The sequence below is a fragment of the Hypanus sabinus genome, chromosome 11 (assembly GCF_030144855.1).
Source record: "Hypanus sabinus isolate sHypSab1 chromosome 11, sHypSab1.hap1, whole genome shotgun sequence".
Taxonomy (NCBI): domain Eukaryota; kingdom Metazoa; phylum Chordata; class Chondrichthyes; order Myliobatiformes; family Dasyatidae; genus Hypanus; species Hypanus sabinus.
In genome coordinates, this window is record NC_082716.1 from 42269913 (window position 1) to 42286938 (window position 17026).

Genomic DNA, 17026 nt, shown 5'->3' on the forward strand with positions numbered 1-17026 from the left:
CTGAGGCAGAGATCACAGGGTCACCAGATCCTCTCAGCTGTCGGTTTTATTCTCCCTTTCAAAGTGTGCCTAAAGGGTGTTGAGCTCATCTGGGAGTGAAGCATCACAGCCATCCAAGATGCTAGGTTTCATTCTGTAGGAAGTGATGGCCTGCAGACACTGCCATTGTTGATATGCATCCAATTCTGCCCCAACCTTGTTTGGAATTGTTCCTTGAGATAGACCTCCATAAGTTGTACCTGGTTTAGTGCTGAGTCACTAGACTTGAATGTCACAGATCAAGTCATCAGCAGACTACAAACCTTGTGATTCATCCACAGCTTTTGACTGGGTACGTACAGTATGTTCTCAAAGGCGTACACTCATCCACATAGTTTTTAATGAAATCAGTAACAGCTCACTCAGACTCGAAAATGAATCCCCAAATACAGTCCAGTCCACCGATTCAAAATAGTTCTGTAAGCGCTCCTGTGCCTCCCTTGTCCATACTTTCCTGATCGTCAGTACTGGTGCTGCAGTCTTCAGTCTCTGCCTATACAGGTGATCAGACTTTCCAAACTGTGGGCATGGGGGTGGCATAGTAAGCACTCTTGAATGTGGTGTAACAGTGAATCAGTGTGTTGGTTCATCTGGTACCACAAGTGATTTGCTGGGAATAATTATTTAGAGGCTTTCTCAAGCCGCCCTGGTTAAAATCCCTCAAAATGAAAGGGAAAACATGAGGATGCACTGTTTCATGCCTGATGATTATGTTGTTCAGTTCATCTACAGCCTGTGTGACCCTGGTCTGAGGTGGGATGTACGCCAAGATGATGGCTGAAATCTCCTGTGGTAGATAAACTTTTGGTCATAAACTCAGACATAATCCCTTCTTCTGCTATCAGTTTAAGAAACTAACCACCAAAATGTTCAATTTAATCTGTTACTTGTTAGATATCTGCTCTAATAACAAGGGGAAAAAAAGGCAAAATTAGCTACAAGATGGAACAAGAGTGTCTTGTCAATTAAAGCCGAGTTAACAGTAAATACCATCTGTCTGGTAGCTTCATCTTTCTACACTTGACCTGCTCAGTCTATTGTGAAGGTGCCAATCCACTCTTAGTGGTGGACACTGAATACTGATGCAAATCACATCCTGTGGCTTTGGAAAGTTCAACCAAATGGTGTCCAACATAGAAGAGCACTGACTCAGCAGCTGGTTGTAAGTGAGAGGTGGTAATCTGCAGGAGCCCCTCTCCACTGGTCTAAACTGCTGCTGGTCAAACTCCTGGGACTTGGAATTAATGTTGAGAACTCCCGGTGTCACTCCTACTTGCATCCCACTGCGCACTTACCTCTGTTGGAAAAGAAACACAGGAGATTCTGCAGATACTGGAAATCCAGAGGAACACACACAAAATGCTGGAGGAGCTCTGCAGGTCAGGCAGCATCTATGGAGAGGAATAATCAGCCAACATTTTAAGCTGAGACCCATCATCAGGACCCTCTTTTGGATCCTTACTCTCAGAGTGACAGGGGGATCCTTAAAGGTTATGTGGAAGGAATATTATCATAAAGCCACACAGCATGGAGATAGGTCCTTTGGCACACCAATTCTGTGCCAACCACCAAGCACCCATTTTCACCCATCCCATTTTGTTCCCCACCATTCCCATCACCTCCCCCAGATTCCACCACCCACCTGCACACTGGGAGATACTTACAGTGGTCAATTGCATGTCTTTGGAAGGTGGGATGAATCCAAAGAGCCTGTAGGAAACACACACAATCACATGATGAATTCCACCAAGCTAATGGGGGTTATGATCAAACTAACGTCACAAAGTTGTGAGGCACCACCTCATGCTGTGTCATGCTGCTGGCCACGTAGTACTCTACACTCAGTGGTAATTTTACCTCATTCAACAATAAAATAACCCTCATAGGGTGTGGTGACCTGAATGGAAAATTATAATCTTGAATAGGTGCACCAAAGTCACATTCAGCCAAAGGGGAAATTCCTTTTAGCTTTCCTCTTTCACTGTATTCAAACACAATTTACATTTATACAGTGCTTTTAATTAAGGAAACTCTCTAGAGCACTTCATGTGGGCAATATTTTACTGAAGGGCAGACAAAGAGATATAGGTTTTAGGGGGCACCTTAAAACAGGAGAGTGAGGTGCACGGACAGAATATTTTATATAAATAATCCCAGAGTTTAAACATGAAGTAGTTGAAGCTGTGAGAAGGGTAATAGCTGTTTTGATACAATCAAGCACTTTTCCAGTCACTTATTAGGAAAATGTTTCTGCATTTCCACTTGGATAGATTGATAAGTTAAAATGTTGTTTGGCTTCAGACCAGTTCAGGGAATGCATGAGGCATTGTTACAATCAAGAGGAATGAAACATAACCTGTTCCTTTCAGTATGACTGGTTTAGCATCTCAGCTTAAATTAATCACACATCAGTAATGAGGAGCTAAAGCATTACTGTTGTTGAGAAAACAGCCACAATTTAGCTTTCAAGGAAATGCTGAACTTCATTACAAGGAAACAAGGCCAATTGTTTAATTTCTCTTCAATTTTTCTAGAACTTATAAATTTCTGACCAGTTATTTTAACCTCATTTAAGCATAAATGCTTGGGCCTTGGTTTCAATCTAAAACCCATCTAAAATGTAAAATGATGCACTTCCCAGTCTGGTGCCAATTATGCACATTTCATTATGGGGACTCTGTAATGCTGAAGGAATCATAGAGAGGAGATTTCGTAAAACAGTCACACCAAAGATTCAAGCAGCGGGTAGTTGGGTGACTACCAGGTAAAGGGTGCGACATTATAGATATTACCTAAATGTGTTTCAAGGGTGCGCAGCTACACTACAGGAATGACAGAGGTGGAGTTAAGAGAGGAGGGGAGGTTTTTTTGTACTAGGGAAAACCTCATGGCAGTATGGAGAGAGGATATTTCTGGGAGAACATCCAGTGAGGCTATACAGGTAACACAGGAATTAGGAATAAAGAAGGGATGATCATTTTGTACTAAACTTACACTATGGACCCTCAGAAGACAGCAGGGATCAAGGAGAATGACAGCATAGTTTGGTGGGTTTTACTTCCCTAATACTGGCTGGTACAGAAACAGTGATAAGGGATTAGATGGCCCAGAAGTTGTTAAGTATATCCAGGAAAACATTCTCAAGCAAAACGTAGAAGGCCCTACCAGAGAGTGGGGCAACACTAGACCTTCTCTTGGATTATAATAGTGGGCAAGTGGCTTTGGTGTCAGTGGGGGGGGTCACTTTAAGAATGGCAACCATAGTTCTATTAGATTTATTATCATTATGGAAAGAGATAGAGCAGCCCCACAAGTTAAAGTCCTAACTTTGGGCAAGGGTAATTTTAATAGTATTTGACAGGAACTTGTAAAGTTTGATTGGGAGAGACTGCTTGTAGGTAAAGGGACCTTTAGCAAGTTAGGGCCTTTTCAAAGTGCCATAGGGAATATTCAGGGGAACATGTTCCTGTTAGAGTGAAGGGTAAGGCAGGCAGAATTCAAGAAACCTGGTTGATGTGGAATATTGAGGCACGTCTGGATTAAGAGGAGCATATATCGGGCCTGTGTATCTGGGATTAAGTGAGGAACATTATAGATGTGGAATACACCTAAGGAAATCAGGAAGACAATAAATGAACATGACATATCTTTGGTAGATAGGACAAAAGAGAATGTGAAGAGATTCTAAATGTATTTTAAAAGCAATGGAGTAAATATGGAGAGATGAGATGTGCTTAATGATCAGTGTCATTGTCTACATCTGGAGCATTTAGAGACAGGGAAGGTTTGAAATGAATACTCCTCATCTGCACAGAATTCAGACAAGAAAATAGTGACATTCTGAAACGCATTGATGTTATGAAAGGTGGTGTTGGCAGTCTTAACATGCATATTGGATAAATCCCCGGGACCTATCCGAATGTATCTTATGACACAGCAGAGAACAAGGATCCAGGCACACATTCTTGTAACCTCCTTAGATGCAGGTAAGATGACGAAAGACCAGAAATTGACTAATACTGGGCCTTTATTTAGAAAGGACTACAAGGACAAATCAGGAAACTACAGGCTGGTGTGCCTAATAGTCTGGTCTGGCAAATGAGATCACTTGGGATCCTGAGTGAGCTAGTCGGTTAGATGCAAAATTGAATCAAAATGGCACTGGTCATCTATGGCGACATTTTGCAGGCAACTGACAAAACTGCTGAATATGTACTACTGTGCAAAAGTCTCAGGCAGACATATATTGCCGGGGTGACTAAGACTTTTGTACAGTATTGTAGTAACTTTATGAATTGCACTGTATTGCTGCCACAAAAAAAAACAAATTTCATGATATTCGTATGTGAGGGATGATAAACGTGATTGTGATATGGGTCTTTACTGTGGACTATGAGTAGGATGGGGGCAGGGAGAGAAGAATCATGGTTGGGAAAAGGGGAAAGAAGAGGGAAGGGAGCAGTAAGCACCACAGAGGCATTCTGTAATGATCAGTAAACCAATTGTTCAAGATCAAATTATTTTTTCTGGTGTCTCCAGGCTGAGTGTGTCTGTACCCGCACCAACCCCATCCCTTGTACTCCTTCTCTGCCAGCAATCCCATACTCTTCCTGGAGCATTCCACCATCACCATTCCCAATATTCTTTGCTCCCACAACATTCACAGACTTACTCTCCACTCCGTGTTGACAAATACAGTACTGTGCCAAAATCTTAGGCACCCCAGCTGTATGTGCCACCATATTGTACTATCACAGCAATCTGCAGCCTGTAACCTCCCTTTAGGTCACGTACTTTTGAACTGTCTAAACAAACTCATGATGTCTCAATCCTTTGACAGCAGGCTGGAATGCTGGTACGGAACCTTTAAGCGAACGAACATCCATCACCATGGCTGGAAGAGAGGTCGGCAAGGAGGACTACAAGCCAGAGAAAAACATCAGATGTAGAACTTCCTCTACCTGGTATCTCGTTAGCAAATGTACAGTCACTGGAGAACCAGGCGGAGAACGTAAGGGCAAGATTGCTGCATTGGAGGGAAATGAGGGATTGCTATGTTTTATAGAGACTTGGCTCACCTGGAACAAGCCAATTAGAGCCAAGGGTCAGACCCAAGGGGTTCACAATCCACCAGATGAATGGAACTGCTAATTCAAAGAGGGCAAAGGGTAGGAGTCTGTGTTTCATGATAAACTATTCATAGTGCTCAGACTAGTGATATTGTGCAACATCTACTGATTAAGTGCCATCCATTCTACTTACTGAGAGAGTTCTCCTCTGGATTCTGGCTGCAGTTTACATACCACCAAAGGATGATTTAAGCAAGCACTCAATGTATTGAGTGCTGCGATTAGTAACCAAGTAACAGCCTACCCCAACACCTTTCAAATCATTGTGGGGACTTCAATCAAATTTGTTTGAAGAAATCTGCCCAATTATCATCAACATATCACCTGCAGTACCAGGGGTCCAAAACACACTTTACCACTACTATACCACCACAAGAAATGCCTACGGTTTCATCCTTAGACTGCATTTCGGGATGCTTGATCATCTGGCCATCTTCCTCATACCAGTATTAAGACAGGGGCAGAAGAGCAAGGATCCAGAGGTAAGGACAACAAAGAATTGGTTGCAGGAGGCAGAACAGAGGCTACAGATTGCTTTGAGTCCGTGGACTAGGCCATGTTCAAGGACTCATCAGAGGGTCTGAATGGATATGCCTCGGTTGTCAGGGTCTTTATAAAAATGGTCATTGATCAGTGTCCTCTCAAACTCATTCAGAGTCTTCCCCAACTAGAAGCCCTGGAAGAACAAACGGATCCACAATCTGCTGAGGGCCAGATCAGTGGCGTTCAGGCCTGGCAACCAAGTAAAGTATATGAGTACGTCCTCCAGAAGGCCACCTCACATGCCAAGTGGCAATTCTGAACCACATTTGAATTACACAAGTCTACTGGACAGCTATGTCAGGGCTGGAATGCTATCACCTCCTACAAAATAAAACCAAGTCACTTATGCAAATAAGATTTCACTCTTAGATGAGCTCATTGCCTTTTACACTTGCTTTTACTGACAAATATGGAAGCACCTTCATGAACGCCCTCAGCACCCATCCGTCCTGAGGTTTTTGTCTCTGTGGGCTATGTAAGAGCTTTTTTCAAGAGGATGAACCTACAGAAAGCATCTGGCCCTGAAGGGGTACCTGGCCAAGTACTAAACTGGCTAATAAACTGGCTGGAGTGTTCACTAGTATCTTTAAACTCTTGCTTCAAAATTCAAAGTATATTTATTATCAACGTATGGATACAGTATGCAACCTTGAGATTCATCTTCTTACAGACAGCCACAAAACAAGGAAACACAACAGAATCTGTTTGAAGAAAAAACACACAAAACAAGACCATCAAACATGCAATGTGTGAAAAAAACATGTCATGCAAACAATAAAATATCAACAAATAACATTAACCACAGAGTCTCCAAAAGTAAGTTCAAAACCATCGGGTCACAGAGGCGAGTAAAGCCACTCCTGGACTCCAGAATCAATTCAGTGCTGAAGTGCCTTGATCAAATCATGAAAATAGTTTTTAAAAAAAAGGAAATAAACAAGAACACGAGGAACATGAACTGCAAAGTCCACGGAAGTGAGTCCACAGCCACAGAGCCCGGTCAGCGCGGAAGCGAGTGAAGCCCACCCCAGAAGCCCAAAGGTTTTATGTTTCTTCAGATACATAAAGTGTAACAGGTGAGAGTGGATATCAGACCACTGGAAAATGATGCTAGAGAGGTAGTAACGGGGGACAATGAAATGGTGGATGAACTGAATGAGTATTTTGCATCAGTCTTCACTGTGGAAGACACTAGCAGTATGATGGAAGTTTCAGGTGTCAGGGGTCATGAAGTGTGTGATGTTACCATAACTAGAGAAAATGTTCTTGGGAAACTGAAAGATCCGGAGGTAGATAAGTCACCTGGACCAGATGGTGTACACCCCGGAGTTCTGAAAGAGGTGGCTGAAGAGATCAAGGAGGCATTATTAATGATCTTTCAAGAATCACTAGATTCTGGAATGTTTCCAGAAGACTGGAAAATTGTAAATGTCACTTCACCCTTCAAGAAGGGAGAGAGGTGGAAGAAACGTAACTATAGGCCAGTCAGTCTGACCTCAGAAGTTGGGTAGATATTGGAGTCAATTATTAAGGAGGAGATCTTAGGGTACTTGCAGGCACATGATAAAATAGGCCATAGTCAGCATGGTTTCCTCAAGGGAAAATCTTGCCTGAAAAACCTGTTGGAATTCTTTGTAGAAATAATAATCAGGAGAGAGAATGGGGAATCAGCTGATCTTGTGTACGTGGATTTTCAGAAGGCTTTTGACAAGGTGCCATACTTGAGGCTGTTTAACAAGTTATGTGTCTATGGTATTACAGTAAAGATTCTAATATGGAAAAGGAGTGACTGATTAGCAGGAGATGAAGAACAGGAATAAAGGGAGCTTTTTCTGACTGGCTGCCAGTGACCAGTGGTGTTCCACAAGGGGCGATTCTTTTCATGTCATATGTCAATGATTTGGATGATGGAATTGATGAATTTGTTGTAAAGTTTACAGATGATATGAAGATCAGTGGAGGACTGGGTAGTTTTGAGGAAGTAGAGACGCTACAGAAGTATTTAGATGGACTAGGAGAACAGGCAAAGAAATGGTCAATGGAATACAGTGTTGGGAAGTATGTGGTTATGCACTTCAGTAGAAGAAAGGAAAGGGTTAACTATTTTCTAAATGGAGAAAAAAATACAAAAAACTGAGGCACAAAGGAACTTGGGAATCCTTGTGCAGGATTCCTTAAAGGTTAATTTGCAGGTTGAGTCTGGGATGAGGAAGGCAAATGCAATGATAGCATTCATTTCAAGAGGATTATCATATAAAAGCAAGGATATAATGTTCAGGTTTTATAAAGCACTGATGAAGCCTCACTTAGAGTATTGTGAGCAGTTTTGGGCCCCTTATTTTAGAAAGGATGTGCTGAAACTGGAGAGGGTTCAAAGGAGATTCAGAAAAATGATTCCAGGATTGAATGGCTTGTCATATGAAGAATGTTTGATGGCTCTGAGCCTGTATTCACTGGAATTCAGAAGTTTGAGGGGTGACCTCATTAAAACCTATCAAATGGTGAAAGGACTTGATAGACAAGACGTGAAGTGAATGCTTCCTACGGTGGGAGAGTCAAAGACCAAAGGACACAGCCTCAGAATACAGGAGCACCCTTTTAGAACAGAGTTGAGGAAGTATTGCTTTAGCCAGAGAGTGGTAAATCTGTGGAATTCTTTGTCACAAGCAGCTATGGAGGCCGTCTTTATGAATATTTAATGCAGTGGTTGATGGATTCTTGATTGGTCAGGGCACGAAGGAATACGGTGAGAAGGCAGGAGACTGGGACTGGGAGGAAAATGGATCAGCCATGATGAATTGGCAGGGCAGACTCCATGGGCCAAATGGCCTAATTCTGTTCCTATATCTTATGGTCTTACAGTGTTAAGGCTGCAGGGCAATAGCTTCTCCTGGATCTGGCAGTGCGGGACTCAAAATTCCTCCACCTTCAGCAAGCTGGCAGCAGCAAGCAGAGATGTCAAATGCAGGCAGACAGCACTAAGCACCTTTCCAATTTCCACTTTCATCCTCAGCGAATTTAATCTTGCTCTTAATGGCCGTGGCTGCACTCTCCACTCTGACCTTTGCCAAATCTTCTAGGAGATCGCAGAAGCACCAGATCATTAAGTCCACTCAAAAATTCATCTTTAAAAGGGACATTACAGGTTGTAATCAATCACAGTTCAGAAGAAGTATATTTTGAAGAAGAAGAAGAGTATCTAGTCGTTTTATGAGCTATCTGCAGGATGTCACCATTGGACGCTGGCACCACCTTGCTCTCTGAGGTACCCACCTGCTTCAAGAAAGCTTTATTTACACTGGTGCCCAAGAAGAAAGTGGCAACCTACATCGATGACTATCACTCAGTAACACTTACATCCATGGTGACAAAGTGCTTTGAGAGATTGGTGAAGAAATGTATCAACTCTGGTCTGGATCCACTCCGTTTTGCTTCCCATTACAAGAGGTCTACAGCAAATATCATTTCATTGGCCCTTCACTCAACCCTAGAACATCTCGACGGTGAAGATGCATACATAAGGATGCACTTCATTGACTACAGCTCTACATTCAACATTATCATCCCCTCAAAACTAATCAATAAGCTCCAACCCCTTGGCCTCAATATCTCTTGTGCAACTGGATCCTCAATCTGCTCACTTGCAGACCTCAATCAGTTTGGATTAGCAGCAGCATCTCCTCCACAATTACCATCAGCACAGGTGCACCACAGGGCTGTGTGCTTAGCCCTCTGCTCAGCACACTTTATACCGATGACTGTGAGGCTAAGTACAGCTCCAATGCCATATTTAAGTTTGCTGACAACACCACTGTTATTGGCTGAGTCAAATGTAGCAATGTATTAGTATATAGCAGGAAGATTGAAAATCTGGCTGAATGGTGCCACAACAATATCTCACTCAAAGTCAGCAAAACTACAGATATGATTATTGATTATAGGAAGAAGTAGTGGAGGTCCATGACACTGTTTTTTCTGGGGATTAGAGTTCGAGAAGGTCAGCTACTTTCAGTTCCTCACATTATCATTTCAGAAGATCATCCTTGGTTCAGCCTGTGAGCACCATTCTGAAAAAGGCACTGCAGAGACTTTACTTTCTTAGAAGATAGCAAAGATTCATCATATCATCTAAATCTTGCATCTCCACCTGGTATGGAAACACCAATGCCCCTGAATGGAAAAGCCTACAAAAAGAAATGAACACAACCCAGTTCATCACAGGTAAAACATTTCCCACCGCTGAACACGGCTACAAGGAGTGCTGTTGCAGGACACCAGCATCCAATATCAAAGACCCCCACCATCCAGGTCATGCTCGCTTCTCGTCGTTGCCATCAGAAAGGTGTTACAGGAGCCTCAGGTCCCACACCACCAGGTTCAGGAACAGTTAATACCCCTCAACAATCAGAAAGGTGTTACAGGAGCCTCAGGTCCCACACCACCAGGTTCAGGAACAGTTAATACCCCTCAACAATCAGAAAGGAGGTACAGGAGCCTCAGGTCCCACACCACCAGGTTCAGGAACAGTTAATACCCCTCAACAATCAGAAAGGAGGTACAGGAGCCTCAGGTCCCACACCACCAGGTTCAGGAACAGTTAATACCCCTCAACAATCAGGCTCTTCAGTCAGAGGGGCTAACTTCACTCTATTTCATTCATCCCAATACGGAACAGATTCCACAACATATTGACTTATTTTCAGGGACAACTTATGTTCTTGATACTTATTGCTTATTTATTTATTATAATTATTTTGGGTTTTTTTTTCTTTTTTTGTATTTATAGTTCGTTGTCTTTTCACAGTTCTTTCTCTGCCTCTGTTGTGTGAATTTTTTTCATTGATTCAAAGATTCAAGTATATTTATTATCAAAGAATGTAAAAATTATACAACCTGGAGATTTATTTGCTCATAGGTAGCCACAAAAAAGGAAACCCGTAAGAACCTAATTAAAGAAAAAAAAAGAATAGAATTAAAAATAAAAGACTAAGACCCAATGTGCAGGAGAAAAGAAAACAAATCAAGCACTCAATTGAAACAAACAACTTTTTTCTTTTGTGTTTCTTTGTATTTGATGTAAATGCCCACAAGAAAATGAATCTCATGGTAGTTTATGGTGACAAGGAGATGTTGGATTGGACACAGTTTGGCATTGGCAACGGCCATTGCAGGAGTGAGCTGGTGTGAGTGGCCATTGCGGGAGTGAGCTAGTGTGAGCGGAGATCTCAAGCTTTGGCTCATAGTGTCTTCAGCAGACAGTGCAAAACCTGTAGGTAGATTTTTTTTCATTTTGTTTTTTGTTTTTGGCAGATGAATGTGTGGCTGAGGAATTGGTGCAAGGAGCAGGGTTTCATATTTCTGGATCATTGGGATCTCTTCTGGGGAACACACGATCTGTACGAAAAGGATAGGTTATACCTGAACTCAAGGGGGTCCAATATCCTTGTGGACAGGTTTGCTTGATCTGTTGGAGAGGCTTTCAATGATATTGGCAGGGGGGTCGGAAGTGCAGGGTTAGGGCTGCTGATTTTCAAGAAAACTCAGTATATAGTGAGGAGATGGTAGGTGACTACAAAACTAAAGTCAGTGGGATGAGTTGAAGTGTAATGGGAGCGAAGTAGAAAAGGGCGATGAATACAGGACTGCAAGTGTTATATTTGAATGCATGCAGTATATGGAAAAATGTAGATGTAGCGCATTTAGTGATTGGCAGGTGTGACATTGTGGGCATCACTGAGTCCTTTCATGAAAGAAGATCATAGTTGGGAGCTTAACATCCAAGAATACACATAGTATCAAAGGGAAGCAAAGGGGCTTGTTGGTAAAAAATAAAACCAAATCTGGGTGATCATAGGATGTAGAATTCTTGTGGGTAGAGTTAAGAAACTGCAAGGATATAAAGACCCTGTGTTATACACAGTAGCCACGATATGGGATACAAATTACAATGGGAGGTAGAAAAGGCATGTAAAAAGGGCAACGTTACAATTAGTCAGAGAAATTTCAATCTTCAAATAGATTGGGAAAATTAGGTTGGTACCTGATACCAAGAGATGGAATTTGTAGAATGCTGACAAGATGGCATTTTAGAGCAACTTGTGATTGAGCCCACTAGAGGAGAGGCTGTTCTGGGTTGGGTGTTGCGTAATGAACCAGATTTGATTAAGGAGCTGAAAGTAGAGGAACCCTTAGGAGGAAGTGATCATAATATAATAGCATTCATCCTGAAGTTTGAGAAGGAGAAACCAACGTCAGATGTATTAATGGAGTAAAGGGATTGACAGAGGCATGAGAGAGGGGCTGCCCAAAGTTGATTGGAAGAGTCACTACCAGGGACACCAGTAGAAAAGTGATGGCTGGTGCAATTCTGAAGGTGTAGGATAGACACAGTTCACAGATGAAAAAGTATTCTGAACAGTATGGCTGACAGGGAAAGTCATAGACAGCATAAAATCAAAAGAGAGGGCATATAGTATAGCAAAAATTAATAAGAAGGTAGACAAATGGGAAGCTTGTAAGAATCAACAGAAGGCAACTAAAAAGCTACAAAGAGAGAAGACTATATATGAAGGCAAGCTAGCTAATAATATAAAAAACACAGATTTATTCAGATATATAGAGTAAAAGAGAGGTAAGAGTGGATATCAGAGTGCTGAAAATGATGCTGGAGAAGTCATAATGTGGAACAAAAGAATGGCAGATGTATTTTGTGCCAAAAGTTCGAGAGTGGCAGAACTGTAGTTGCTATTACTAAGGAGAAAATGCTTTGGAAGCTGCAAGGTCTGAAGGTGGCTGAGTCACCTGGACTGGATGGACTACACCCCAGGGTTCTGAAAGAGGTAACTGAAGAGATTGCAGAGGCATTTGTAATGGTCTTTCAAAAATCACTAGATTCTGTCTTGGTTTTGGAGGACTGTAAAATTGCAAATATAACTCCACTCTTTAAGAATGGGGGGAGGCAGAAGAAAGGAAATTATAGGGTTAGTTATCCTGACATCAGTGGATGGGAAGATAATGAGGTCCATTATTAAGGTTGTGAATTTAGGGTTCATGGAGGTACATGATAAAATAAGCCACAGTCAGCATGGTTTCCCTGAGGGGAAATCTTGCCTAATAAATCAATTGGAAATCTTTCAAGAGAAAACAAGCAGGATAGACAAAGGAAAGCCAGTGGATGTTGTTTACTTGGAAATTCAGAAGACCTTTAGCAAGGTGCCACGCATGAGACTGCTTAACAAGATAGGTTCAAAGGTAGAATTTAATGTCAGAGAAATGTATACAATATACATCCTGAAATGTTTTTTTTTCACAACCATCCACAAAAACAGAGGAGTGCACCAAAGAATAAATGACAGTTAAATGTTAGAACCTCAAACTAACCCCCCTCCCTCCCATGATAAGAGCCCATGGTATTACAAGAAAGATGCTAGCATGGATAGAAGATTAGCTGACTGGCAGGAGATAAACTGTGGGAATAAAGGGGGCCTTTTCAAGTTGGTTGCCCGTGACTAGTGTTCCATAGAGGTCCTTGTTGGGATTGCTTCTTTTCATGTTATATGTCAGTGATTTGGATGATAAAATTAATAGCTTTGTGGACAATAGCTAGGTGGAGAGCTGGTAGTGTTGAGGAAGCAGGGAGTCAGCAGAAGGACTTAAACAGATTGGGAGAATGGGCAAAGAGGTGGCAGATTGAAAATAGAGTAGGGAGTTGTATGGTCATGCATTTTGGTAGAAGGAATAAAGATATAGACTATTTTCTAAATGCAGAGAAAATTCAAAAATCAGAGGTGCAAAGAGGTGTGGATTCCCAAAAGGTTAACTTGCTGGTTGAGTCAGTCATGAGGAAGGCAAATGCAATTTTAGCATTCATTTCAAGAGGACTGGAAAATAAGAAAAAGGATGTAATGCTTGAGGCTTTATAAGGCATTGGTCAGATCACACAGTGAACAGTTTTGGGCCCCGTATCTAAGAAAAGATGTGCTGGCTTTGGAGACGATCCAGAGGTAGTTCATGAGAATGATTCCAGGAATGAAAGGGTAACACATGAAGAGCGGTTGATGGCTCTGGATCTGAAGTCACTGGAATTGAGAAGGGTGCCACGGTATCATAGTGTGACATTATTACAGCCCAGGACATTCCAGAGTTCCAAGTTCAATTCCAGAACAACAGTAAGGAGTTTATAAGTCCTCCCCATGAACTGCATGGGCTTCCTCTGGGTCCTCTGGTTTCCTCCCATCGTCCAGTTATTATTGTGAATTGTCCTGTGATTAGGCTAGGGTTAAATAGCTTGGTTGCTGGGCAGCGTGGTTCATTGGGCTGGAGGGGGCTGTCCCACACTCTAACTGATAAATAGACATATGTAAGTATTTCAGTAAGAGGGGGATTTATTGAAACCTGTTGAATTCTGAAAGGCATAATGTTAAATATGTGGGATATGACCAAAGAAAGATTCTTGGAAGCGCTTAGCGCTTTAGAGTAGAGATGCCAGGCAGGATAGTTGAATGCTCCTCTTGTGGGACGTGGGAAGGCAGAAAGATTTCCAGTGTCCTTGACGACTACAATTGCAAGAAATGCATCCAGCTGCAGCTTCTAAAAATCCATGTTAAGGAGTTGGAACTGGATGAACACTGGATCAGAAGGAGTGATGGGTAGGATACATAGAGAGGAAATTACACACAAGCTGTAGGACATAGGAAACCGGGTGGCAGTCAAGAAGGGGAAAGGGGTTAAGGAGCCAGTGCAGAGTAACCCTGTGGCCATCCCCCTCACCCTCAACAAGGGGATATCACTCTGGATACAAGGGGAGGTGGGGGAGCTAGCAGACCTAAGTCACAGTGGTCAGGTCTCTCCATTAAATCTGTCTCTGTGACTCAGAAGGGAAGGGAGGAGAAGAGGCATGTTGTGATGATAGGGGATTCGTTACATAGGGGAACAGAATGGAGGTTCTGTGGGTGAGAACAAGATTCCCTGATGCTATGTTGCCTCCTGGGTGCCAGGGTCTAGGACATCTCGGATCGAACCCTCGACATTCTCAAGTGGGAGGGTAAACAGCCAGAGATCATGCTCCCTGTAGGTACCGATGACATGGGTAGGATGAATGATGAGGTTCTGCACAGGGTATTCAGGGAGTTAGTTGCTAAAGTAAAGGGCAAGACCTACTGGTTTGTGATCTCAGGATTGCTACTTCTGTCACGTGCTAGTGACACCAGATAGGAGGATTATACAGTTTAACATGTGGCTAAGGAGTTGGTGTAGAAGGGAGGGCATAAAATTTTTGGATCATTGGGCTCTCTTACAGAGAAGGTGGTGTCCTTACAGAGGGGACAGTTTGCACCTAAACTGTCAGGGGACTAATATACTAGCAGGAGGGTTTGTTAATGCTGCATGGTGGGGTTTAAACTAGAGTTACAGGGGTATGGAAACCAGAGTGCCTGAACAGTTAGTGGAGAGGTTGTAGAGGCTAATGTTAGTAAGGGCTCAGAGAAAGTCAGGAATCAAAAGGTTGAACATGGTGCAACTAGTGTCCTGAGCTGCATATATTTCATTGCATGAAGTATAAAGGCAGATGATTTCAGGGCATGGATCAACACCTAGACCCATGCCCTGAGCCACTGTAGCCATTAGTGAGACTTGGCTGCAGGAGGGGCAGGAATTCCAGGGTTCTGTTGTTTTAGGTGTGACAGAGCAGCAGGGATTAAAGGAAGAGGGGTGGCATTGCTAGCCAGGGAAAATGTCATGGCAGTTCTCTGGCAGGACAGACTAGAGCTCTCATCTAGTGAGGCATTATGGGTGGAACTGAGAACTAAGAAAGGTCTGACCATGTTAATGAGGTTATATTACAGACCACCCAACAATCCTAGGGATTTGGAGGAATAAATTTGTAAAGAGATCACAGACTGCTGCAACAAACATAAGGTTGTTATAGTAGGTGATTTTATCTTTCCACGTATTGACTGGGTATCTCAGACTCTAAGAGAACTAGATGGGATAGAGTTTGTCAAATGTATTCAGGAAAGTTTCCTTCATCAGTATGTAGAAGACCCAATGAGAGAGCGTGCGATGCTGGATCTGCTGTTAGGGAATGAGACAGGGCAGGTGACTGAAAGTTGTGTCGGGGAACACTTTGCATTTAGTGATCACATGCCATTAGCATCAAAGTGAATATGCAAAAGTATAGGTTTGGTCTGCAGGTTGAGATTCTAAATTGAAGATAGGGCAATATTAACTGGATCAAACATGTTCTAGCAAGTGTGGATTGGGACAGACTGTTCCCTGGCAAAGGTGTGCTTGGTAAACAGGAAGACTTCAAATGCAAAATCTTGAGAGTACAAAGCTTGTATGTGCCTGTCAGAATTAAAGGTAAAGATAACAAGTGTAGATGTATTAAGAGATAGCATAAGATCAAGAGTTATTGAGGTCCTAGTTAACAGAAAAAAAGGAGATGCATAGCAGGTACAGGCAGGTAGGAACAAATGAGGTGCTTATGGAGTAATAGAAAATGCAAGAGAACACAAGAAAGAAATCAGGAAAGCTAAAAGAAGGCAGGAAGTTGCTCCAGCAGACAATGTAAAGGAAAATCCTAAATGTTTAAATCCACCACATCCACTTGCAACTCATTCCACACTCTCACCAGTTTCTCAGTGAAGAAGTTCCCCCTCAAGTTCCCCTTAAATATTTAACCTTTCACCCTTAAACCATGTCATAGTTTCACCCTACCTCAGTGGAAAAAGCTTACTTGCATTTACCCTATCCATAATTCTCTTGGTTTTGTATAACTCTATCAAATGTCCTCTCAGTTTTCCACATTTGAAGGAATGAACTCCTAGCTATTCAACCTTTCCCTGTAACAGCGGTCCTCAAGACCCAGCCATATCCTTATAAATTTTCTCTGCACTCTTTCAATCTCATTTACATCTTTACTGTTAACAGGTGACCAAAGCTGCACATAATAATCTAAATTAGGCTTCACCAACATCTTATACAATTTCAACATAACATTCCAACTCCTGTACTCAGTGCATTGATTTATGAAGAGCAATCTACCTCTGGTGCCATATTCAAGGAATTATGGAACAGTATTCCCACATCCCTCTGTTCTACTGCACTGCTCAGTGCCCTAACGCTGATTGTGTAAGACCCACCCTGATTAGCCGTCCCAAAGTGCAACACCTCATACTTTCTGCATTAAATTCCATCTGCCATGTTTCAGCCTTTTTTTCCAGCTGGTCCAGATTCCACTGCAAGTTTTGATAGCTAGTCTTCCTTACTATTCACTGCACCAACAATCTTGGTGTGATCCACAAATTTGCTGATCC

At 42.3% G+C, this 17026-nt stretch overlaps 1 long non-coding RNA gene across 2 annotated transcripts in view; it reads right to left on the bottom strand.

Annotated features, from left to right (window-relative positions):
* Positions 1-17026, bottom strand: part of LOC132401885 (uncharacterized) — a 31234-nt gene that overhangs the window by 10463 nt on the left and 3745 nt on the right. For both annotated transcript variants that reach the window (XR_009514738.1, XR_009514739.1), the window contains exons 2-3: positions 1704-1749; positions 1335-1430 (exon numbers count right to left, since the gene is read on the bottom strand). This is a non-coding gene — a long non-coding RNA (uncharacterized LOC132401885). The remainder of the gene's footprint in view (positions 1-1334; positions 1431-1703; positions 1750-17026) is intronic.